We start from the raw sequence: 25,379 nt of genomic DNA on the forward strand, positions 1-25,379 counted from the left end.
ACTTTCACTCTCTCAGCCATAGTCAAGGTGGTGTACTCTCACTAGTCCAGGTCCCGGTCGAGGCCTCATTGGAGGTGCTGTGGTATTGGAGGAGTCCTGTGGTCTCGGTGTGTCAACTTTAGGGATCCCAACTAGGGTGCGGATATCCGGCACCCCTTTCCCTAAGAAAGAACTTCCCCAACAAATAACTGGTCTAACAAGGTGCTCCTCGTCGTGACTGTCCCGTTTCCGCTCCCTAGGACCTGGCATGGTCTTCGGGTGCCCTACGGGTGGGTAAACGTACCCTGAAAAAACAGAAAAACACAAGCTCCTGGGGGGTTGAGGGAGCTAAAACCTCGGTGTTCCGCGTGGTAGGATCCCTTCAGCTGCTCCTGGGGTTGGATTGCAGTGTTCTTATGGTGCGGTATAATACAGTAGTCTTAGGTAGGTGTATCAGCGCGGCCTGCGCCTCTTGTCGTCTATGTCTGGTAGTTGCTGCTCGTCCATCCAGTCCCGGGCTTGTTCCGGTGTGTCGAATAGGTGGGCTCTGTTCTTGTGTATTACTTTCAACCTAGCAGGGTAAAGGAGCATGTATTTCAAACCAGCGGCCTTCAACCTGGCTTTGGTGTAGATGAACTGGGCCCTGCTCATCTGCACTTGAAAAGTGTAGTCGGGGTAGATGGCGATCCTGGCCGAATTTCTCAATATCTGGCCCCCTGACCGAGAGTACGCCAGGACGACCTCGCGGTCTCTGTAGTTTAACACTTTAGCAATCATGGGCCTGGGTGGGCCACCTGGCGGGGGCCTCTTGGCAAGCGACCTATGGGCCCTTTCGATGGAGAACCCCTGCGATAGTTTCTCTGCGCCGATTTCCTGCAGCAGGAGGTTTTCCACGTAGTTGGTGGGGTCTGGGCCTTCGATGCCCTCAGGCAGTCCGAGCAGCCGGATGTTATTCCGGCGGGCCCTCCCTTCGGCCTCTTCCACCTTGTTCTCGAGGTTTTTGACCGTTTGCTGGAGGCCTTCCATGTCATGGAGAAGTTGGGTGTTCGCTTCGGAATTCTCGCGTACTTGAGTCTCGAGTGCCTCCGTTCGATTAGCCAGGGAGCGGACGTCTTGGCGGAGGAGTCCCAGATCTATGGCCACTGCGTCGATTTTATTCACCATAGTCGTTTGGATTAGCTTGATGGCCTCCAAGAGTTGCAAGTTAGTGGGTTCAGGCGTCGCTGGAGTAGCGCTCGTGTCCCCTGCGGCAGTCGCCATGGTCGGGCACTCAGGGCTGGGGGGTTCGGGGGCTGTGTAGGCATCCAGGGTGGTCTGCCGCTGTTTAGACCTGGTCCCCCTCCCCGCTGACTTATCCGGGCAGGACATCCCCTCACCTCGCTGTGGAAGTTGCCCGCTTGATGTCCTCCGGCGCTCGGAGGGTTATGGTCCACGCTTCGGGCCCTCCCGCGGGGCGTCAAGCGCTCCGGCGCCGGTTCTCAAGGGCCTCCAGGCACCGCGGGGTGCGATACGGCCTGGCTAGGCCTGATATGGTAGTTCGTGGAAAGTCTTCGCGTTTCGGCCCGCGCTGCTTTTCTCGGTGCCCGGTGGGGGGGGGGAACTCCTTTCTGTAGCTGCCCGTTCCGAATGCCGCGGTTCCAGCACTCCGCCCCCCGTGGCGCAATTCGGGCAGGGGTGCGCAGCTCCGGTGGTATCGCCAACCGGGGCAGCGCGAGGTGGCCGGTGCACTCGCACTCGGTGTAGTGCGCGATCTCTGGGCCTCGGTTCCAGCCGGGCCTCCGTCCCCTGCGGTTCCGACAGCGGGGCCAGCAGGCGCCCTCGTCCGCCTCAGCCGATCACTCGTTTTCGGGCTTGGGGCTCCCGAGCCTACCGCAGGGGTGGCCACCGGGGGGTCAGCAGGGGCACCCCCTCGCCGTTCCGCTCGGCGGCGCAGGGCGGCCCTCTCTCGGATGGCTCAGCAGATGTGAGCCGCCATCCTGGCTGTCCGCGTCGTGGGGTGTGCGATCCTCTCAGCTCGGCTCCCGGGCTTCCACCCTCGCGTGTGAAGGGTCCAGGAGGTTCTCGTCGCCGCCGGCGGCTCTCGGGATGATTTGTAGGCGCTGAGGCCGGCTTAAATACAGGAAAAACAGCTTATCGATGGCTCATCTTGCGGAGCTTGCCGAAGTCGCGTCCGCTCTACATGGCGGTTGGCCACGCCCTCCCCATTAATCTACCTTATTAATACTCAATCCTTTTCTTTTTATGTACAAAAATCAAATACTATGTGAAACTATTGATTATTGTGACTATTGGACTTTTTATGACTTATGCACTGTTAAAATACATAGATGAAAATCCTTAAGCCTATTGTTTTTGTGAACAGTGATTAATTTGAATGATGTGATTGAATCCATTTGAAGCCTTTAGCAAAAATATCTATTTGCTTATTGCTGTGCCTCAGTTTGATCCTCGTGATGCTACGATGAACCACCTAGATTAACATGTATCCAGTAGAGGTAGCACTGTACTAAATGGGAGCACCTTGAATACATACCATATTGTTATTGGTTGTGAACGTGATTTTTTTCTAAACCTATTCATCTAGACTTGTGTCAGCACATTCACATACCCGTTCCATAATTCTCCAGTTGGTCTAATAGGGCCTGCAGTCCCCTGGCCGTTTTCGCCAACAACACCAGGTCATCGGCGTTACAAAGCCAGGGGACCGCACAACCCCTCAACCGAGGGGAGTCAGACACTGCATTGATGAAATCTTTTATTATGTCAGATATGAAAAAGTTAAATAAAGAGGATGCAAGCAGGCATCCCTGCTTAAGACCTCGATACATGTTAATACTTTGCGTTAATCAACCATCCATCGAGAGTCTTACTTGTATGGATGTGTTGGAATGAAATTCACGTATCCAATGTTGCAAATGACTGGGACAGTTGCTTTTGGATAATTTACTAAATAACAACTGTCTGGATACTGATTCGAACGCAGTTTCGAAGTCAATGAAGGCCATGAAAAGTGGTTGATTGATTTGCCATTCATGGTGTTTAATAGCATGAAGAACATACAAATTAATGGAAGTTCCTAGCCCTGGCATGAATCCCGATTGATATGGATAATTTTTGTTGGACCCTTTAGTCCATTGGTTGAACTCGGTCAAAATCAGATGCATAAATAACTTTCCGAGCGCATCTAGCAGCGATATTGGTCTATAATCCTTGGGATCAAGCCTATCTCGCTTTTTATAAATAGGCACAATAATAGACTTTTGCCATGAATGGGGAATTCTTTGAGAGCGGATTGACTGCAGAAATATAACTCTCAATATACTTGACCATGCCTCGGGGTGGGTTTTCAACATTACGCTGGACAACCATCTGGGCCCGGGGCTCTAGAAGAGCTTAGCTTTTTGATGTTCTCCAGTATATCCGATTTGTTTATATGTAACTGAAACAAGTTCTGGGAGGGAGTCATATCAGGATAGTTGGCCCAAAATGTATCAATGAACTATAATATTCTATCCATACCTCCTCTGGCATTGCATTAATCTGTGTAACAGATTGATTGTCAGTATATATCGTTTTTATAAGACCCCATATCATGGCTGACCTCTTTGTGGCTAAGGTGTGAAACATAAGCTGAGCATCTTTACGGTGCATATCAGCTTTATGTTGCTTGAGCCAGTTGTTATATTTATTCTTAAGCTTAGATGTTTGTTGCAATCTTTGAGTCAGAGGTAGACAACCAAGATCTCAAATTTCCCTTTTCATTTTAGCTTTGTGTAATTGAACAGACTCATCAAATATATGTGGATGAACTTTCTTAGATGTATTATTTTGATGTCTTTCATGTTTAAATGAGTGGAGAACTGCTACATATGTTCCATCGTGATAAACAATATCAGGACGCAGAATATCATTCGGATACGAGATGGCTCGTAATTAGTCATCTAAGATAGGTGGGGACCACTTAAAGCGATTGCCCTTAGACGAAATCACGGGACAAGCATCATAATACCCGGCTGAATTCGAAATAGCAACGTTTGACCAAGACCACGTCATTTCTAAAATATTGTGATTGCTCACATTTTGTTCTATTACTTCAAAAGTCTTTAGGCACGCAAAGAGATTGCGGTCTACATAAATGTAGTAAATTCGAGAGATTTGGTTACCTCTTCGCCATGTGTATTTTGGCGGTACGTCATTTTGAGTGGAACCATTAACCATAATGAGGCCTCTCTCTTCCATTAGGTGAGCCCATTTGTTAAGTGAGACTTGATGCTTTCCCCCTTTTCCTGTCATGCAGTTCATATTGAGATCACCTGCTATAATAATATGGTCTACAGATGGCTCGTTTGCAATAAGATCTAGACATGTCTGTAGGTCTTTAAAAAACTGTTTATCTTTGATCGCCAGGTGGTTCCAATATAGGTTCAAGCATGCAACATTTTTAGAATTAAACTTGATCTTAACTAACTGCATGTAACTGCTTGGCGCAGCCCAGGAGGCTAAGGTCAAGTCCCCAATATTTTTCGTTGCTATCATTAGGCCGGCCATTGGTCTCCCTCTTAACACATTGCAGGCTGGGATCAAAGCTACTTGATGATTGTCCCAAATTGGTGGAACCGTGAGCCACACTTCCTGAAGAAAAATTCTGTCAAAATTAGCAAGCAGACCCACCGAACGACGAGGACAAATGTTTATGGCCATGTGTGTTACATGAACCCAAATTAAAGATACAGTTTGTTGTTAGGTTGGTTTGTTTTACTTGTTCTCGAGATGATGACTATTTGAAAAACGTATTGATCGGGCTTGCACTTGTTCCATTAAGGGGCAAGAAATCATCATAGGTGCAGTCAAACACGGTTTCTTTACATTGCCTCCCTGATTCATAGACTTAATTTGATTGTCTTCAGCAGCCATATTATTTGGATTCAAGAGCAAAAAACCCAGCTGATAAATCCCATGTCTAGCCTGCCAAATTGTATTTCTCACTAAACCTGATGGCATCCATATCTTGACTACAGATGTGTTATAATGATGGATAAATTCGACCTGTGCTATATCAGTGGTTGACATATTGTAAACTAGGAATGTTACTCATTATATTCAACACAGAAGATCTATTAAGGTCATATATGATATGATATGATCTTTTATTTACATAGCGCCTATACACAATGTGTTTCAAAGCGCTTCAAGGCAAGGGAGGGAACAAGGGAAAATACAACCACATTCTTACAGGCCATGAACAGTAAGGATGTGAAATATACCCCATATTCACTGCCACAACATTGTAATATCAGACTAAAATAAGCAGTAGTCTCACTTTTATTTCGAATGGCTTTGGATTTGGTGTTATGTGATGCATTCTTTGTATAAGATAATTCAGAACCATTTGTCTGCACTTGGTTTGTGCTCAGTGGCTTTCGTATACTCTGTTGTGGAGTTATAAGTCTGTCGTCAATCTAATCTGACTGGTTCATGGGAGGCCCCCCTTGTGTTTATATTTTTTTGTGAGATCAACCGTGTGGGACGAGACATGAACAAATCAAGAGATTTTTGTATTTCTTCTCGCCTTCTCTGCAGTGTGGTAATGGAAACATCCTCCACTCAAGACACTGGAAAAGATTGGGCTGACATGATCTTGGGCAGAGGTTCGCTCACAGGAGAAATTACTAAACCTGGGTTTGCAAGACTCTCTTTTTGAATCTCTTCTACCAGATTGTCCAACGGAGCATAAGATAGATTTCGTATAGGAGGATGCTCAGTATTTTGGATACTGAAATTCAATTGCGGTAATGGTGCCTTGATCTTAGATAGAGCCGCATACTTCCTAATTATCGCTGAGCCTCGTTCTTTTGTTATCCTATCAGGCAGAGACAAGGATCTAATGAACTGACATGAGTTTCTATTTTTTTTTGCCTTTGTTATCTGTTGATTTTTGGATTTCTTAGTTGTTGTATCTTTTAAAGTGGAGGGATTCCATTGTCCTTGGGCAACAAATATGTTAAAAGATGGTTTATTCAGAACTTTAGATCCTACGGGTAGCTTTGTGGTATCGGCTTGAGTATCTGAGGGTTTTGAGTCTCGTGTCTCAATTTGTTCAACCTCTAGGTCTTCTTCAGTGGCACATCCGGTCCTTCTAGAATTCCCAGATTTGTCTTTAGGTTCATCTTTATTTATTTCAGTCGTTATAGAATATTTATCATTTCTTGGAAAGTTCATGATGCTTTCCTCTGGTGCTGAAAGATCTTTGCCCAGAACATTAGCATTCCTATTCACATTGGACGCCACTGGCTGGGTCATTGTGGAGGCCTCCACTATTGTTATTGTTATTGTTATTTTGCATTTATATAGCGCCTTATATACCATTGGTATGGTCTGAAGGCGCTGGTAGATTGAACGCCCCTGGGAACCGAAGTTCAGATCAGTAGAGAGGGTAGAGAGAGTCAAAAGGGGCGTGTGAGCACCGGGTATGTGTGCAGCTCGTTCGGGATCCGTGTAATAGCTGCTTCTTAGCGGTAGGTGTGGTGGTCGAGAAATCAGCAGTATGTGTTCGTTCTGGCAGGATTTATCCAGACCGGATGTGGCTGCGTTAGGCCTGAGGAGAACGCCTGGCTGGGGGTGCGTAACCAGCAGTGTTTACTTAGAATGATGTGGAGTGAGCGGCAGATGTTGGTATGGGAACAGTTATACCGAATGGTGTCATAGTATCTCTGTGTTCTAGTTGAGTGGTGATGTAAAGGAGAGAGTAAGCATGGTGGTGAGATATGATGGGTTACATGCTCTTTCAAATGTCTACGCACTCACTCTCTCTACGCACTCACCCTCTCTACGCACACACCCCCTCTACGCACACACCCCCTCTACGCACTCATCCCCTCTACGCACTCATCCCCTCTATCCATTCATCCACTCATTCGTTCTATCCACACATCCATTCTATCCATGTACATGTCGTCTGCTTTCCAATAGCTCTTTCATAGAGTTTTGCTAATGAAAAGAGCGCTGTGTTCATGGCTTGTAATGATATTTCCATGAATAACACTGTGGTTGGAGGAGGAATTTCATGAGAATGCGTAGAAGGGGGCTTTAATTGCCTCAGTGTAGGCTGAGTGTAGGATATCAATAATACTGAGGATTCATTTGGTGAGCGAGTGAACATGACCGGAGATTGAGACAAATGGTCATAATGTTGTGAGTCGTTAAGTTGCTTAGCATGAGTTATCTGAGGATGAAAAGTTTGCACCTTCACCGGAGTTAAATGCAAGATTGAGGTTAACTCATTTGTAACGGACTGTGCTGGCTGATTTGTTTGCGAAGGCAAGGCTGGTTGTAACTCTTCCTGAACAACATGAATTGAGGCCCTAATTTCAGTTTGGTTCAACACAGGGAGCGCAAAGTCTCCTTGTAGATTTGTCTCTGAAAATGCCGCCAGCAGAGAATCAGCCGGCGTGCATAAATCAATGTGTTGTACTTCTACGATCCTCGTGGATGGTAGAGGTGCATCCGGGAGTATCACGTCCCTCATCCTCTGTGATCACTGTTTCAGCCAGCATTTTGTCTGGATAAAATCTGTTGTATGCGAAATTGATTTAGCTCGCGCGGTTATTTTGTCAGGGCGTGTTCGATCCGCAGAGCGAGTTAAACGCTTTACGTGTCAGAATTTATAAAAAAAATGCATCTGCCGCTTGCTTCGGTGGCAGCATTCCTGACAAAAGGGTGTATAATTTTACCATTCACTCTGCAACCCAATGGTTTATGACTTAGAGTATACCCAGAGCAGAGTTAAATGTTTGAATTATTTCAATAAGCTTTTAACAAAAACAATCGTACTTACCTTCACCTCTTCACCCTTCAACCCTATCAGCAGTATCAGCCCTTGACGAAGCCCTTGCTCGAATGCGCGCGCGTTCCTGTTGATATGGGCTTCTGGGGAGGGGAGTCTTTGCAAGCACTACAAAAGTGAAAACAAACGACAATTGTATAAATTGTGTCAAACAGCTTCAATCTAGTCCAATTGTACGTGACTCTTACACAAATCTCTTGCAGTGTTTAGAGTGAGCATGTACCGTGATCTCAGAGTCCAAATGCAATGAAAAAAGTTGTCACAGGTAACACGGACAGCAACGACAGCAGTACCAGTATCAGCCCTTGACAAAGCCCTTGCTCGAATGCGCTCGTTCCTGTTGATATGGGCTTCTGTGGAGGGAAGGAGGAGTCTTTGCAAGCACGTGATCTCAGAGTCCAAAAGCAGTGAAAAAAATAATCACAGGTAACACGGACAGCAGTACCAGTATCAGCCCTTGCTCGAATGTGCGCGCCCATAGTTCTATATTACAGCTATATTACAGCTCATAGGTGCTGCCTTCCTACCACGTTTCCTTCTCCCGATTCTATCGCAATGTACTTTGGCACTTGTCACAGGAGGGGCCTGGCACCAAAAGGGGAGGCTGTGCGGGAAGGAGGCCGACGCGACACTGGCTGCTCTTCTGTCAGACCCTGCCTGGACCGGAAAATCAGCCCACCCTACAACTATGTTTTTCATTTATTTGTATTATTATGTTGTCACGTCCGACCTGCAACTGGATGGGCCACGCCACACAGCAGAGCCCCAACGGCCCAGGCACTGCCCAAAGACTACCGTACCCCACCCGCACTGCATCAAATTGCCCTGACCTGCTCAATGGTGCGTCTTCTGAGCGAGCCTGGAGCCCAACACCCCACTGCAAGACAGGGGGGGGGGGAGCCCCAACGACTGAACAGGTAAGCCTGCAAGGCCACACTTCCGCTTTCCCTGAACGGCAGGCAGAGGGGGGTGTGGGGGACACCCGAGGGGGGCTCTAGCCCCGGGTCTTTTGGTTGTAGCCCCGGATAGAAGCTCAGGGGTTACAACCAAAAGCTAGCTAACCCCCAGTCCCGACAATCCCGATATGAGCATAGCCCCGGATCTTTTCCAGACCTAGCAACACCCCTGCCGGCAGGTGAAGGCTGGGAATAACTTACTAGACTTTGCTACTGAACCTTCTTCCAGTTCCTGCCATTTTATAGGGGGAGGGGCACTCTATCCCCCGACAGTAGTTCACTGGATGCTTGTTGCAGCTCCCAAATCCCCCTGGGGGGAATGCGTCCCTCATATGCAAGGGACTCCTCCCCCTTTCCCCCCCCCTTGTCACTCAAAATCAGCCTCCACCCCAGTATTACTGCCCACATGCACACTTCCACAGCCTAACACATTGATCTTTAGGTCGGGTTACATGAACAACCAAGGTGTCTGCTGAGCGCAGCACAATATGTTGGATTTGTGTAAAAGCAGTTTGCCCCTGCAGAAAGGTTTGACCACTCACCTCGGATGTACCCAGAGAAAACCTTTTGCGGCCATCTCGGAATTTAGATGCAGCGGGGCAGTACATATCCTGGGACCAGGACGACCCTGCCAACACTAGGAGTTGTGTTTGTAATGAATACTAGACGGGGTAGCAATGGCAGGCAATGGAGCTCATGTGCCTTAAAAGTCTAATGTGACGGCAGGGAGCTGTTACGTTTGCACTGCAACGTAAACGACCACCACCAAATTTTCATCTTTTGCTCGGTGGGTTGCAAAAGTGCAGGGCAAAAGGCGGTGTACACAGTGCTTTAAGTGGGGTAAGAAATTGAGGGGGGCTCTCGTTTGTGGGGCGTGGCTTCCATTGTGGTCATGGCCTAAAACGTGCACAAATCATTGTAAGGTGCGCAAACAAATATATAAATGTATGTGAGCATTTATATATTTGTATGCGTACTACTATGGTTTGTGTACTTTTCAAGCCATCTTTTATAAACGTAGCAATGTTACATATTTCTATGTTTATAAAAAGGTGGCTTGAAAAGTGCACCAACTATAGTAATTTACGCACACTTGTGTCCTTAATTTACTATGGTTTGTGTACTTTTCAAGCCACCTTTTATAAGCATAGACATTCATAACATATTTCTATGTTTATAAAAGACGGCTTGAAACGTAAACAATTCAAGGCATCTTTTATAAAGCGTTGAGGAAGGACAAAACCCAAGGTGGCTTTGTCCGTCGACAAAGCTTTATAAAAGATGTCTTGAGTTGTGTACGTTTCAAGCCGTCTTTTATAAACGTAGAAATATTTCTACGTTTATAAAAGATGGCTTGAAACGTACACAATTGAAGGCATCTTTTATAAAGATTTGCCGACGAAGAAAGGCGCCTCAGGCTCAGTGATCTATCTGCTCAGAGCAGATAGATCACCGAGCACGAGGCGTCTTTCAGCCTCTGCAAACCCGCGGGCTCCTTGATCTAATCTGCATATTAGGTCAGTGACCTGGGGAGGGCAAACAAAGGGACAGTAACTTCCTCTGATGACCCCTCACATGAGGGGTCAGCAGGGGAATTTACAGTGACTGACGGAAAACGCTGTGCCCGGCTGGCACTTCTGTCAGCTCGCCTAACATTAAAATGGCGGGCACATCTCCCGCCAATGTTGTGTGGGACCGTGGCCCCCCGGCAGGTCCCTGGCTCAGTCCCACTTTTAGGCCGTGGCCCACTTAAAGCACTGGGTGTACATGTGTGTATGTCGCCTTTTGCCCCGCACGTTTGCCCTCTGCCGTGCAAAGTGAGTATATTCTGCCTTGCATGCCAGGAAGCATTTTCGTTTCATTGTGAGGGCATGGCAAGCGGCCCCCACAGTTGCAAATAAATCCTGCCGGACATTCAGATTATTTGAAAATGAACTCCCATATGTTTTGGCACCTGTGAGAGCGAGACACCTTGTGGGGACCTTGCCGTAGTTCAATGCAGCTTTTTGTTCTTCCAGTGCGGCTGTGACCTACATCCCCTTAGGGCTGAAGTGCAGGGGGCAAACGAGAAGAGGGAACCATTTCTTTGGTTAGATTTGGTGTCTATTCTTTTTTATGTGTTTGTGCTGTGCTGGTGAGATCGGATTTGGAAGGTAGATTTTGGTGTGCGGCTGGATGACAGAGGGAATGCACTTAAGTGTATTGAGCTTGGAAAACTAAGAGGAGCTCATGTTGGACTGAGTCGTAACATGAATGCAAGGCGTAAAAGTCTTGAGTAAGATTTTAACGTCTTACTATTCATAGAACTGTATTTGTGTGGCGTAGAGGAGGTGTGATACCCAACTTGTCTTTCCAACGCTCTCTTCCTCTGCGCCATACAAATTCTGCAGCATCTACGCCGGCATGGATTTTAATGCCCGCACAAATGCTGGACATCGCCTATGGGGACCCCGTAGGGATTCATTGAAGGTTAAATTTCAATTGGGAACACTGCTTACCATGTGTGCATGGTAAGCAGTGTTCCCAGTTGAAATTAAACCCTCCTCGACATGTCAGGGCGGGTTTAATTTCAATTGTACACACTTTTCATTGTGAGCACCGCTTGCCATGCACGAACGGTAAGCAGTGGGTTCCCTGGTAATTTACCATAAAGTAATTACTTCAAATGTTTTCATCAATATTGTCTTTTTAATTTTGGGGGTCCACCAGAACGCCTTCGCCTTCATTACTGCTCCTGCCCCCAAATCCCTCCCCAAATCCTTTTTAGCCCTTACCTCACAATTCCCTAAATATTTCGATGAAAATTAGAAGCAATTACTTTGTGGTAAATTACTGCAAAGAAATTACTGTCGGTAAAACAACAGGATACCAAGCAGTGTTAATAATTGAAATGAAATCCTCTCTGACATGGGAGCAGGTCGGGGAAGGTTTCAGCATGGCATGGTTTTGAGCATGGCAAGCGGCGCTCACAATAAAAAGTAAACACTGCTTGGCATGCAAGCATGCCAGGCAGCATTTACTCACTTTACATTACGCAGGTTAAATGTGAGGGGCTTGTATGCTGCCTTTTGCCCCTTACATTTGCACCCTACAAGACAATTACAGTGTAAATGTAATGGGTCCCTGCTACCAAATTTCACACAGGAACAAACTGATCTGTTTAGTATGTAGCATTATCAAAGATTGGCTGCTGGTGAAACCAATAAATAGTAGGCAGTTTGTAAAAGGAACCTTACTTTGGGGAAAGTGGTAGAAATAGATTTAATTTAATCTCTTTTTTATTATTAGTATATATGGTTTACAATAAAACCATTATGCTCCAATTCATTTAAATAAATATAAAAATATATTTAAAAAAGTATATATAAAATATATAAAAGTACTACAAAATTTAGAACATTCCTAAAATCCTTTTTTCAATTATAAACGTTTGCATAATTTTACAAGTTAACAATAAATACACATTTTTACATAATAATACACAAATAATATGTATAATCGATTTGTAGCTATTATCACGGCTGTCTGATTACCATTAAGAAGAAAATACCATAAACTATTTGAATTTACACCCTGTTCACCGAAACAAATTTCATTAAAAATGTTAAACCAATCTCGTCTATGCTTCCAAATTCCATAATGAGATGTTTAAAATGTTCCTGTGCTGCCGTTTTCTTACATAGATGACACCATGGGGTAATTACGAGGTGGGCGGTAAGGGATTACCGGCACCGGTAAGGGCACTGGTGCCAGTAATCCCTTACCGCCCTACTACGAGTTCCCTTTGCGGGGCCTCCCTTAACGCCTGGTTTTACCATGCGTTAAGGACGGGACCCGCAAAGGGACTTTGTAGCTAATAACGGTACCGCAATTTGCGGTACCGTTATTAGCGCCTTCCCAATTCCCATTGAGCCCTATGGGGGCTCAAATGGGAATGGGGAAGGGCCCTGGTGAATGGGGAATTACCGCCCCTGCCAACCTTGGAATGGGACGGTAATAGCTCCATTCACCAGGGTGGAGTCGGTAAGGATTTGGAGGCAGCCATGGTGCTAATAACGCCATGGTTACCTCCAACCTCGTAATGAGGCCCCATACATCCTTGCTTGAGATACCTCTTTGTCGGCCCAAAACTTCAAGTGAACACAGAAGTTTAACTCCAAAGCACATGAACATAGTAATATATATTGAAGAGAGGGTCACTGGAATGGCCCTTTTGACCCCTTTGCAAATGTCTACTCGCAGGATGAGGAATGAAAGGTGTAACTCGCTGTTTGGCCTGTCACTGACTACACCAATGTATAAAAGATATGACAAGAGGTATTCTCTCAGACAGCCATTAAAACCATATCCAGTTGATGGTTTCGAGGAGACAGAGGTCTCATCAGTGGATCATATCGGCTAACAATGAAGCCAGGTGTCGATAACGCCATTAGTGACATCAGGACATAGCTGGGTTAGTCATGAAGCAAATATGCATCTATGCATGAAGTTATACACACATACACCAGACTGACCTGAAAGAAATGCTTATAACTCCTGTAGGTAGAGGACAGATACATGTACATAATGCTAAGAACCTTTTCTTTCTTTCGCCAAAGCTACAACGCAAGTTGCAGAACAAATGTAGACCAAGCTTGCATATGCTTTATTGCAACTAACTACTGTTAAGGATTTCAATCGGGCGACACACCTTGGTCTTAGCCTAGGATGCAGCGCACAATTGGAATGCTTTCTCTTTATTTTCAAGGAATTCAAATTGAGCAGATACCCGACCCGTCTCACACCCCCTTTTACAAATACCCCGGGTTACAATGGACCATGAACCAGGACGGTGGGTGGAAATACAATATTTATTCATTTTAATTTCAAAGAAATCACACCATTTTAATATTGGGCAGCAATCACCAATGGGGTGATAATTACAATGAAAACTACTGAAATACACTTGGGTAACCTTCTACAAGAACATATCCAAAGCACAATTGAATAGGAACACTTTTTCAATTAGGATAGATAACACTGGAGTTAAGATTTCCCCCTGCAATGTTCCCTCAACCCACAATTAATCTAATTCTGAGTGGATAGAAAGAAGCAACAGGTAGTTAGGGATATGAGGCAGCAAACAGACACAAAACCCTTTGCAATGGCCTAAAATGACATTCGGATTTGAACAAATAATAATTATATGTGTAATTAAATAATTATGTATATATGTTTTATCACAGTCTCAGGGCTATCGTATCACTAGCAACTATAAGGTAAGATATCACACAAGGCCTACAGTACACAAAGCAGATTGAAATTGAAAACACAGTGCAGTCAATCACACATGGTAAAGTAGAATCTTTTTCTAGTTTGCCGTTTTAAATGACAAACGGTTTTACAGACAAATGGGTGAAATACTTGAAATTGGAATGTGGCTTTTGGGCTGGGAACAGATGCACAACACAGGGACAATATAGTAGTGAAAGGATGTCTCTAGTGGAATAACTGGATGAAATTTGCAAGATAAAAGGAGGTTCGATTTTGGTAAAATGAAGCAGTGAAAGAGAAAAAATTGGCTGGGAAAGAAAAACAAGTTTTACTTACGCTAGATTAACAAGGCTAGATGGCGCTGCCAATGAAACAGGTTAAGTCGGCCACATTAACCTGCTCCACGCCGCGTTTCTCTTTGTGTGGAAATTAATGAAATTATTCAAAATATTGCAAAAAAGTTACAAGATGGGGTGAATGAAAGAATGGCGCTAACACTAGGAAATCATGGACAAAATGCACAGAGAATTCTGACAGTAGGACAAATTACCAAGGCATGGATAGGGTTATTTAGAGAGTGAACAAAGACCAAAGGGTCAAGATGGGGTAGCTATGTGTTTCTATGGGATGGGAAATACTCTCAGTCCACATTTGAGTTTGGGATTTGGGAACAGTCACCCCGGTTCTGGTATCTGCACAGCGGGTGCTGCTTACAGCAAACATCCGGGCAAGTCTGGTCGCTGGATACTAAAGGTACTGCTGGGTGCAGGTAATAGACAAAAAGCTGGTCTGGTCTCAAGATGCCCCCGAAAAGGGTACCACAGTTTTTCCCCTCGTTAATGGGATTTTAGTGGGATTTTCTGAATCTAGGCCTAGCTGGGATAGAGTCAGCTATGCTTTGGCCTTGCAGTGGAATCTGGAATCTGGCAAGATGAATGTAGAATATCAGGAACTCAGGCACTGGAAATTCAGGAGAGAGTGTGTTTAGAGTTCTGTCAGCCACCCTTTACATAAAGCATGGTGACATCATAGGATGATACCGTAGGGCCGCCTTAAGCTAGGCATGCCCCTCACAACTTGTTTGGACAGGGGTGATTGTTACCGCCTTCCCGTCAGCTGATTGGACTTTTAAGGACATGACATCAGCTTTATGATGTGGCTTTACAATGCATAGGATTATCCCAGTTACTTTAACTAAAACCCAGTTTTGACATAAATGGCAAATTTTTACGGTTGTGGCATCTTAACAAATTACATAGGTAGAATACATATTTTACGCAGATAATGCCAGTCCAACTCTACAGTTTGTAAGACTTTGTTTCACCCTTCTACCAGTTTTTGCACTTTTTAGTGAGAAATATATTACTTAAACTTCTATAACTTAATACATGTGTACATATTGTCATAAGGCATGTAAGTATTGAATTTCACAGTGGCATCATGTGCACTTTCCTCAGACTGTCCAACTCTCTGCCATTTCTGTTCCCAATATGGCAGCAAAGGCTACCATGTCTTAAAGTAAAAACCACAAAATTACATTTACACTGTTAACTTTTTACATTTCTGCGAAGTCCTGTTACAAAGATAAGTCTTAACAGTTTATTAATAAAATAGTCTTTTGAGGCAAATGTTCAGCATTGTTTACCATATATGGGCATAGCTTACAAAGCTGCTCTTGAGTTGGCTTTGAAACTCTGAGCAGATGTTGCGGGGACGTGTGATTTCCTATTTCACATGTTTGTGTCCCAGATTTCCTATTGTAAGAGGCCTCAGCGCAGACAAAAGTCTTCTGAGCCCAGGCTGTTTAGTGCTTGTGGGTCCACTCAAAGTTTTCCAAGGTAGCAATTAGCACTCATGTGTCCTAGCATCTATTGTGGCTCCTTCTGTTGCTAGCAACCCCTCAAGCAGATACCTATTTGGGCTGATTTCCCCCATGTAGCCAAGGCGTTTTAATTCCTTATTTTATTTTTGTTCTGTATCAAAAACAAGCCTGTTGAATAAAACATCCCATATATGTTCCTCAGCAAAACCCCCTTTACATTTCTAGGCAAGGACACGTTTTTATTCAACATTGTACTTTTAAAACAGGCAATTCTTTCTTTGGTTTGCAAAAGCCCATTTTGACACATGGTGAAAGCTGCTGGGGATTTCTCTCTCAAATTTGGTTTTTCTCTTCCTGTCAGCCCTCTGGGGCTGAACCTCCCACAACTCCGACTTTCCCTCTTCCTCCTCACCTGACAAATAGTCCAGAACTGAAGAAATCTGCGGTCGGCGGGCTCGATAATCCTGCTTCTTCTTCTTCTCTTTTTTTTCTGAGTAAGAGTCTCTCTCCCGGAAGGAAGCCACAGTGCTATGCTGTTAACTAGCACCGCCTGTGGCCCCTCTCCCGAAAGGGACGAGAAGGGGAAAAAGCCCACAGGGCACAAAAAACCCCAACTGCAGGTAAGCAGTAGCTGATGTCCGTTCTGGAGGATGTAGAGCGGAATGCGGACTCCAAGGATGCCGTGGACAGGGCCAGGAGCCAGCGGAGTGTTGACACCAGGTAAGGGAACCAACCAAAAGCTCTGGAGAGCTAACGGGGAAAGAAGTATGGAAACCAAGCGTGGAAGTACGGGAACAGAGCGAGGGAAAGAGGCGGGGTAGAGACCCCAGAGAGAGAGAAAGTATTTCGTAGCGGTGCCTAGAGGAGGCAGTACCCAGAGAGAAAGCACAGGAAAAGAGATAACCCAGCGTTGTAGCAACCGAGAGAGAGCAGCCGCAGGGAGGCTGACTGAAGTGGGTTGCAACGCACAGTGAACAGGGAGGGCATGGCTAATAAGCCTCCCTGTCCGCTGTTGCCGCAACGCTAGACCGCTGCCGTCAACGTCGGAGAAACGTGACGGTCAATTCAATGGCGGCCTGCAAGCCGCAATCTGGACCACAGGGTCCACAGAAGGCGGCGGCGCGGCGTGACAGTATGCCCCCCCCCAATACTGCACCCCCCCGGTTTGCCAGGGTGCGCCCTATGGAACCTCCTGAGCAAAACCGGGGCTTTGAAATGTGAAATGGGTTCCCAGGTATCCTCAGCTCTAGAATACCCTTTCCAATGCACCAGATATTCCAGGCGACCCCGCCTATAGCGAGAATCACAGATTTGGGACACCTCGTAGTCTACATCAACCTGTGGCGGAGCCCGTAATGGAAGGGATCTAACAGACGACCCCTGACCAGCTTCACGAAGGAGGGAGGAGTGAAAAGCAAGGTGCACTCGATGTAGGCAAGGGGGCAATTTCAAACGGAAGGCAACAGGGTTGATCTTGGCCACAATTGGATAAGGACCAATGAAGCAGGGGGAAAGTTTAGACGGTCGGGTCCACCGGGGTAGAAACTTGGTAGCAAGCCATACCCTGGTGCCCACCTTCCACTCTGGCACCCCCAATCGGTGACGATCAGCTTGAGTCTTGTAAGCTATTAGGCTTTCCAGCAGACTGCGTCTGGCTGTCCTGTGGGCCTCCCGTATCATGGACAACGTGTCCTCCACTGCAGGGGGATTGCAAGTAAGAGAGACACTGGGAAATATGGAGCGGGTATGAGTCCTATAAGTACAAAAAAATGGAGTGAGACCAGAGGCAGAGTGCCGAGAATTGTTATATGCAAATTCCGCCGTCGGAAGGAGTGACACCCAATTGTCTTGTTCCTGATTTACGTAGCAACGTAAGTACTGTTCGAGAGTGCCGTTCAACTGCTCCTTCTGCCCATTGGTCTGTGGGTGGAAACCCGAGGAGAGTGCCCTCTCGATGCCCAACTGCTGACACAACGCTGACCAGAACTTAGAGATGTATTGGCTGCCTCTGTCAGAAGTGATCTTATCAGGGAGGCCATGGAGACGAAATATATCCCTAAGAAACACACTAGCCATCTCAGCCGCAGTGGGCAATCCGGGAAGAGGAGAGAAATGTGCCAGTTTGGACATGGAATCGATGGTCACCATGATGCAGGTACAGGCTTGAGAAACCGGCAAGTCCACTATGAAATCAGTGGAGATATGGCTCCACGGACTCAGGGGTACTGAACCCTGTTCGAGTAAACCCAAAGGTTTGGTGGTACGATATTTACTGCTATTACAGATGTTGCAGGATTGTATACATTTCTTGACCTCAGCTTGAATCCCTGGCCAATAGAAATATCTCTTAATCAGTTCCACTATGTCCTCTATGGCCGGCCGTCTTGTGATCATGGCACCACTTCACAACCTGATGTCGGAGGGCGGAAGAGGGTATGAAGAGTCGATGATCGTGAAACAAGAGTCCGTCTTTTTCCGTGAATCTTTCCTTTACTTCACTGTGTTCAGACAGAACGGTAGCTTCTTTAACTTGCTGGAGAAAACTGGCCACCTGGATGAACACCCGATTCCTGGGAAAGAGTCTTTCTGGTGGCTGAAGTCTGGAACCTTCCGACACCTCCTTCCGGGATAATGCGTCTGCTAGTAGATTCTGGGAACCAGGGATATAGGTAATCCGAAAATCATACTGGGCAAAGAAATGTGCCCATCGGGCCTGGCGAGAATTGACACAATCCATGTTCTGGAGCACCTGCAGATTTTTGTGATCGGTGCGGATGGTGAATGGACAACTACCTCCTTGTAGTAGATGCCTCCATTCTTCACATGCCAGTTTCATGGCCAGAAGCTCTCGCTCGATCACAGAGTAGTTCTGTTGACTCGGGGTGGGGGTCCGTGACAAATAAGCAATGGGGTGTTCTTCCCCGTCCTGTTCCTGCAGTAATACGGCACCTATCGCAGCTGCCGAAGCATCTGTCTCAAGTATGAATGGTTTACTTTGGTCTGGATGGCACAAAATGGAAGCTTTGCAAAACAGTTCCTTTAGATTAATGAAATTCTCTTCTGCCTTGGAATCCCAACAAAATGGCAGGGAAGTCTTCTTTAATAGACGAGTAATGCGTAGCACTACCTCAGAGAAAGAGGGAATGAAGCGTCTGTAAAAATTCCCCACTCCAAGGAATTTCTGTACTTCCTTGACTGATCTGGGATAATGCCAACTCAGGATCGCCTCCACCTTAGTCTTATCCATGAGGATACCGTGGGGAGACAGAACGTATCCTAGATAAGGTACTGAGCTGACCCCAAACTCGCATTTCTCTCTCTTTACCAAGAGTTTGTGTTCCTTAAGCCGATTCAGAACTTCAGTAAGATGAATCTGATGTTGCTCAGGGTCCTTAGAAAATATCAAGATATCATCCAAATAGACAATAACAGACACAAACATGAGATCCGAGAATATCCGGTCCATGAACCTCTGAAAAACTGCAGGTGCGTTGACCAGCCCAAATGGCATCACATGGTACTCAAATAATCCAAATGGAGTACGGAAAGCCGTTTTTCACTCGTCACCAGCATGGATCCGTAAGAGATGGTAAGCACTGCAAAGGTCCAATTTGGTGAAGATCTTAGCTCCTTGGACTGCCTCCAAAATGTCTGTGATGAGGGGCATGGGATAGCGATCCCTGATGGTAACTTTATTTAATCCTCGATAGTCAATACATGGTCGAAGATCTAGGGAATCTTTTTTCGGAATAAAGAACAATGGGGCCCCCGCTGGGGATTTTGACGGGCGGATAAGTCCGTTTTGCAAATTATCATCCAGGTAGGATCTGAGAGCCTTCTTTTCAGATTGAGATAATGAGAACATTTGACCAAAGGGGACTAAAGCATTGGGGAGAAGATCAATTGAACAGTCCTCCGGCCTGTGTGGAGGTAATTCAAGGACGTTCCTTTCTGCAAATACCGTCTCATAGGATGAGAGGTCAAATGGAAGGGAGTGTACACCAATCGTGCTTACTGGCGGGGCAGTATGTGCCGTGGCCTCCATAAAAAGTAGGTCTTTTAAACATGCCTTTTGACAAAACCCCGAATCAAAACTGATACTGTTAGTAGACCAGTTGATTTGGGGGTTATGTTTGCGTAACCATGTGATCCCTAAAATGAGAGGAAAATGTGCAGCACAAATAATGTCAAACTGAATTGATTCAGAATGCTGTTGAATGGACATCTGTAAGTATTCGGTGGTCTGCGTGATGGGTCCAGAGCTAAGTGGACTACCGTCCACTCCTTCCACCTTCTGGTCTTCTTTCCGGTTGATTCTGCGTAGGCCAACCTTGTCTGCCCAAATGGTATCTACAAAATTGCCGGCTGCCCCGCAGTCCAATAGGGCCAAGGCATCAATCTTCTGTTGATCAATCATTAGTAGTACTTTGAGCACCATGAGTCGTGAATCCTCCAACTGATTAGCGGGACCCACGGATAAGGACACATAGGGACTGGCAAAATTCCCTCGGATTCCCGTCCCTCCTAGGACCGAGGGTTCTTGTTTCCCGACTTTCGGGATGGAATCTCTGTGCAGTTCTTTATCTGATGTTGGTCAGAACCACAATATGCACATAACCCCAAATCTCTCCGTCTCTTCCTTTCTTCCAAGGACAATGAAGGACGAGTAGTACCGATCTGCATCGGTTCATCTGGGCGTGGAGGAGCTGTGGTGGAGGAAGGAGGAAAACTTGTAGGGAAAGTCGGGTTACGATTCTTCCGTCTTTCCAGTCTTCTCTCATGAAGCCTATGCTCAATCTGGACGGCTGCTGCCAACAATTCGGGGAAAGAGGCTGGTCGAGGAGATCTGGCTAATTCGTCCTTAATGTCTTCTCGTAGACCCCTTCGGAATATGACAAACTGAGCTTGCTCTTGCCATCCAGCTTCAATGGCCAGTCGATTGAAGATGGAAATGTGAGTACGTCTGTCTGGCCTTGGCGCACATCTAACAGATCCTCACCTGCTGAAAAGGTTAGTTCGGGCCTCTCAAAGTTCTGTTTCAGCCTTGCAATAAAGGCCTCATAATCTTGCAGTACCGGATCGGCCCCCACCACTAACGGGGTGGCCCAGGCTAAGGCATTTCCGGCCATATTGGAAATCATGAAGCCCACCCGGGCATGACCGGTGGGAAAAGTGTTGGGCCGAAATGCGAAATGGATGCTGCAAGCCTCCAAAAATTCTTTTAATTTCTTGGGTGTGCCGTCGTACTTCCCTGAAGGTAAAGGCATAGGTGGCAAATCTACCGATCTGGGTTCCCGGGCAGTTATTAGTTGTTTCAGCACATTGTTTTCAGTCCTCAATGTCTGTACCTCTACAGAAAGGTTGCGTACCTCTGCTGAGAGGCTTTGTACCGCGGTCACCACCTCTTGCAATTGTTCAGTGGTAGCCATCATGGGATCTGGGCGTTGCAAACTGTCAGGCCTCTGGGGCTGAACCTCCCACAACTCTGACTTTCCCTCTTCCTCCTCCTCCTCACCTGACAAATAGCCACGCCCTCCCTGTTCACTGTGCGTTGCAACACTTCCATCTGAATTCCCACATGGTTCTGCTGTCATAGTCAGTTCCTTTTGTACAGCAATTTGCTTGAAAAACAGATGCACTGAAATTGACATAGGCCCAGAGAGCTGGGGTTTCTTTGAAGCATTGATCTTTTTGACATTTTGTGACTCAAATATCAAGCATTTTCTGCGGCTGAAAGTGAAGTTTCTTTAGATTTTTTTCAGATTTGGCTGACAGTCTGTCATGCAGAGATAAAGCTCTCTTCTGCTAGAGCACAATCTGGATATGGATGGGCATGGCAGGGTCTTTTCGATAAAAGCAATGTGACGTGGAATAGATAAAAATAGTGCCAGGGCAGCATCCTTTTCAGTGTAAAATATCCCCTTTTCAATGGGAACGTTTTGCAAGCAGCAGAGCAGTGCTGCTTTGATTTGCCTCTTTAGGGTGCACCCAAGAACACACACTGGCACCTTCCTCTGTGTGCTCCCTGTTCTGACTCGCACAATAGGTGTTTGGCAAGATGGTGCAGCCATCCTTTTGTCGCTGCAAAACACAGTTTTGCTGCAATGGTGCTACAAGGAGACAGCGCAGCCATTTTACTGTTGACTGCAGAAGCGCAGCTTGGTTATGGATGGGAATTCTGCTGAGTGGGTCAAAGTGCCCCACACTACAAGAAGCCATGAAAACACATAGGGAACCTATAGAGTGACTGTAGTGAATTAGGGAGGAAAAGCCAGGCCTCAAGTACATGGAAGGGGAGAGATGATCCCTTCAGCATGAGGTGCAGAGATGGTGTTCGCAGCTAAGGACAAGGGCAGGTAGAAAACTCCTGCCCCCTGAGGCAGCAAGCCACCTGCAAGAATTCAGAATAAAACCTTCATAATTGCAGGCAGATGGACTTCATTTTGCGGTCCACTCACACATGACCCAGCAGGACAATAAAATGCCCATTTACCTGTGGTGGGAAGAGAAGCTGTTCCCAGAGAGACAGAGTAAAATGATACAAGTGTTGACCACCATGACTGCAACCTCCAGTCATTCTCCCAGGCTAGGTGATAAGACCAGTAGCAACAATGGGGAACACACAACCCTCCATGTCCCTTCCCATCACCTTGAAAAGGTACACCGAGCTCTGTGACCAGAAAGGGTCACAGGCCTGGGAGAACCTACCCTAGCCAATCCAGAAGCCCAATTTGTGAGGTGGTGTAGACTGTTGCACAGGCCAATGGTCTTCCTGTGACCCTGCAACAGTGTAGTTTGTAACGAATTGGGGGGAAGTCGCTGGCGAAGCCACATGATGTCGACAGCCAGGAGGACAACTAACCCATATAGGTCCTATAGGTAGTTAGTCTAAGATGACCAACAGGGACACCCTGTATATTTTTTGGGGTGGACCTTATTATTGTGATGTCACTCATGAATAAATGACACAGGTTCAGGAACTGAGGTTGCTGGAGATTGGTTTTCCTGTGTTATCCCTATCTGTATTGGATAATAAAAGACAGTATCCTTTGCCCCATGGTTGAGTCCTCTGTTTTTGCATTAGGTAGTCTTTGATGAGCCCAAGATTCTCTGCTAATGAAGGACATAGTTATTGCGAATCCCCAATAGGATGGTCACTACGTTCGATCAGTGAGGCTGTCTCTTCCTGCCACATGCCTGGAGGGCTGTGAGGTGACCCGCGGAAGTCATGAGCCACACGGAGAGTGCACACTGTGAAGAGGTCCTCAGGAACCGTATTGGAGAAATTCCTGACCGGAAAGGCGGAGGGGCAGGTTAAGAGAGAGTCGGTGTCCGAGCGACATCGGTGGATCACAGAGTGTAAGTATAGACTCAGCTATATGGCAAACATGGGAAGGAGTGGACAGGTTCTGCTTGATGAATGTGTTAGGGTCTTGGTTTAGTAAAGAGCGTTGTTGTGTAACCCTTTAGGGAACATTCAGGCTTGGGGGGATCAGTTTGGGCAGTCAGCTTAGATGATTGACTTAAGGGTACTGATGACAGAGAAGATATGTAAATATTTGATTTCCTGTGGGTTCAGCATTGTAGCTTGCACCATAGATGACGGTATTCCTGTGTGTAGGGCTTAGCAGATGAAGCTAGCTTGTATTGCGGAAGGTGTTCTCGTGGTGAAGTCTAGCAGAGGTGTTTCATCTACAAGGCGATGCTGTAGGTACAGGCAGATCACATGAATTATTGGTTTTCCCTGTTGGTTAGGCAGGAAGATGGCCACATAAATGTTACTTGAGGCTTGTCAGGTTTGGTGTTGTGTTTGGGGACTGCATAAGCAGACAGATTGAAGGGGCTGTGTCAGCGATTTCTTCCTTATTGTAGGGTTGGCGGCACCAATCAGGTTGTTTTGCAAGACTAAAATAGTACGAGAGGTGCACAGTTTTTATTAGGCTGAAGGCTATAATCGCGTTTCAAAACAGTGGTTGGACCTTTGGGGCGGGGCGTGGGCAGAGCATGAGCAGAATTGCCAGTTGAGCCTTTGGGGCGGAGAGCTGCAGAAGGGCGGTGCGGGGAGCACTCCTGTGGTATTGTTTGAGAGCCGGAGAAGCTGCGGTTGATGTGGTGATTAAGTATTTGCTACCTGATATCGAGGTGTAAGAAATTAAGAGTAATCCAAAAAGGTGGAGGTGTCAAAATCCCAATTTGAGGTCAAGTAAGTATTGATATATAATGTAGACAGGTAAAACCATGAGGGACACACCCCTAGAGCACATGTGCAAGTCCCTCCCGCGATATAAGGACAAAATCTGTAAATATAGCACAGAATGGACTTGTGGCAGAGAGGGCAAATTGGCGAAGCCTTGGCCAAAACAGGGGAGCTTCTCCAAATGTGTGCAGCAATAATTACACACGTACACACACAAGGCTTACAGGGGAAAAAGTTAAGCAAATGGATGTCCATACTAGAGTTATGGAAAATGTTTCAGGATGAGGAAGGGGTTCTGGCACGGTGGCAATGGATGCTGAGACAGCGAGACGCAGACAGGGAATCGCCCTCAGCTCCCCCTCCTCAAACAGAGAACGAAGAAACAGCAGAAACAACCCAGGGATTATACTCCACAAGGGAATTAAAAGCAGTGGCAGGCTACACCAATCCCACATTTGCACCTCCAGCATACAGTAAAAAGGAGGGGCAATGCGAGGCTGAACAGACAAACAAGGGAGTGCAAGTGGTAAATGCAGGTAGCACAGCGAGATTCAAGGAAAATGACCTGGGAAAGCGAGAAGCCTTGAGGGGCAAGAGCCAAAAGTTCAGAATTAATGGGTAGGTGGGCAGATATTGCTTAAATTGGATGGGAAGATTGCGTGAGAAACAGGAATTCACAAGCAGGGAAGTAGCAAGTAACAAAAACAAGGAATATGCAAGGGAAAAGGCAATGATAATGGAGGAAATAGAAAGATGGGAAAGGGAAGAGAACAAAGAGAATGAAAGGGTGTTAAGAGAGCTCCAGAAGGCAGAAATATGAGAGTGAGAGGAGCAGGAAGTGAGAACGCAGAGAGAGATTGAGGACATGGCAAAAAGAAAGGCAGAAAAAGAAGAAGAAACAGAAAGGCAAGTGCAAATAAAGAAGGATAAGAGGAAGTTAGAAGTTGAACGACTCCTTAGGGAGCAAGGACACAAAGAAGAGTGGCACGCCTTGAGGGTGGCACAAGTAAAGATAGGTTTGGCACGTCTAAGTGACAACAAGGAAAGGGAGACGTGAGGAGAGAACAAGACAAAAGCAGGAAAAGCAGCAGGGCTACCCCACGGATAGACAGAGACGAGATTGATTTCTCCATGGGGGGAACGCGGAAGTACAGGTAATTCGGGAGGAGGGTAGCAGGGAGATGCGGTATTGAGGCTTAGCTTTCAGGAGGATATTGACAGTATCGCTGGGGACATGAGGTCCGAAGATGATTTATTAGGGAGTAAGGATGACAAAGAGGAGAGACCCTCTCGCTGCTCTTGGTGAACAAGCCCAGATAGAGGCACAGT

The 25,379-nt window shown here is 46.3% G+C and overlaps 1 protein-coding gene across 1 annotated transcript in view; it reads right to left on the bottom strand.

Moving 5' to 3' along the window:
* Positions 1 to 8,136, bottom strand: part of LOC138569380 (uncharacterized) — a 248,235-nt gene extending 240,099 nt beyond the window's left edge. The window contains exons 1-2 of the mRNA XM_069647317.1: positions 8,046 to 8,136; positions 7,814 to 7,930 (exon numbers count right to left, since the gene is read on the bottom strand). The gene's annotated coding sequence lies outside the window, so the exon portion shown is untranslated. The remainder of the gene's footprint in view (positions 1 to 7,813; positions 7,931 to 8,045) is intronic.
* Between the last annotated feature and the right edge of the window lie 17,243 nt (positions 8,137 to 25,379).

Source organism: Ambystoma mexicanum, chromosome 2q, assembly GCF_040938575.1.
Source record: "Ambystoma mexicanum isolate Mex_15411 chromosome 2q, UKY_AmexF1_1, whole genome shotgun sequence".
Taxonomy (NCBI): Eukaryota; Metazoa; Chordata; class Amphibia; order Caudata; family Ambystomatidae; genus Ambystoma; species Ambystoma mexicanum.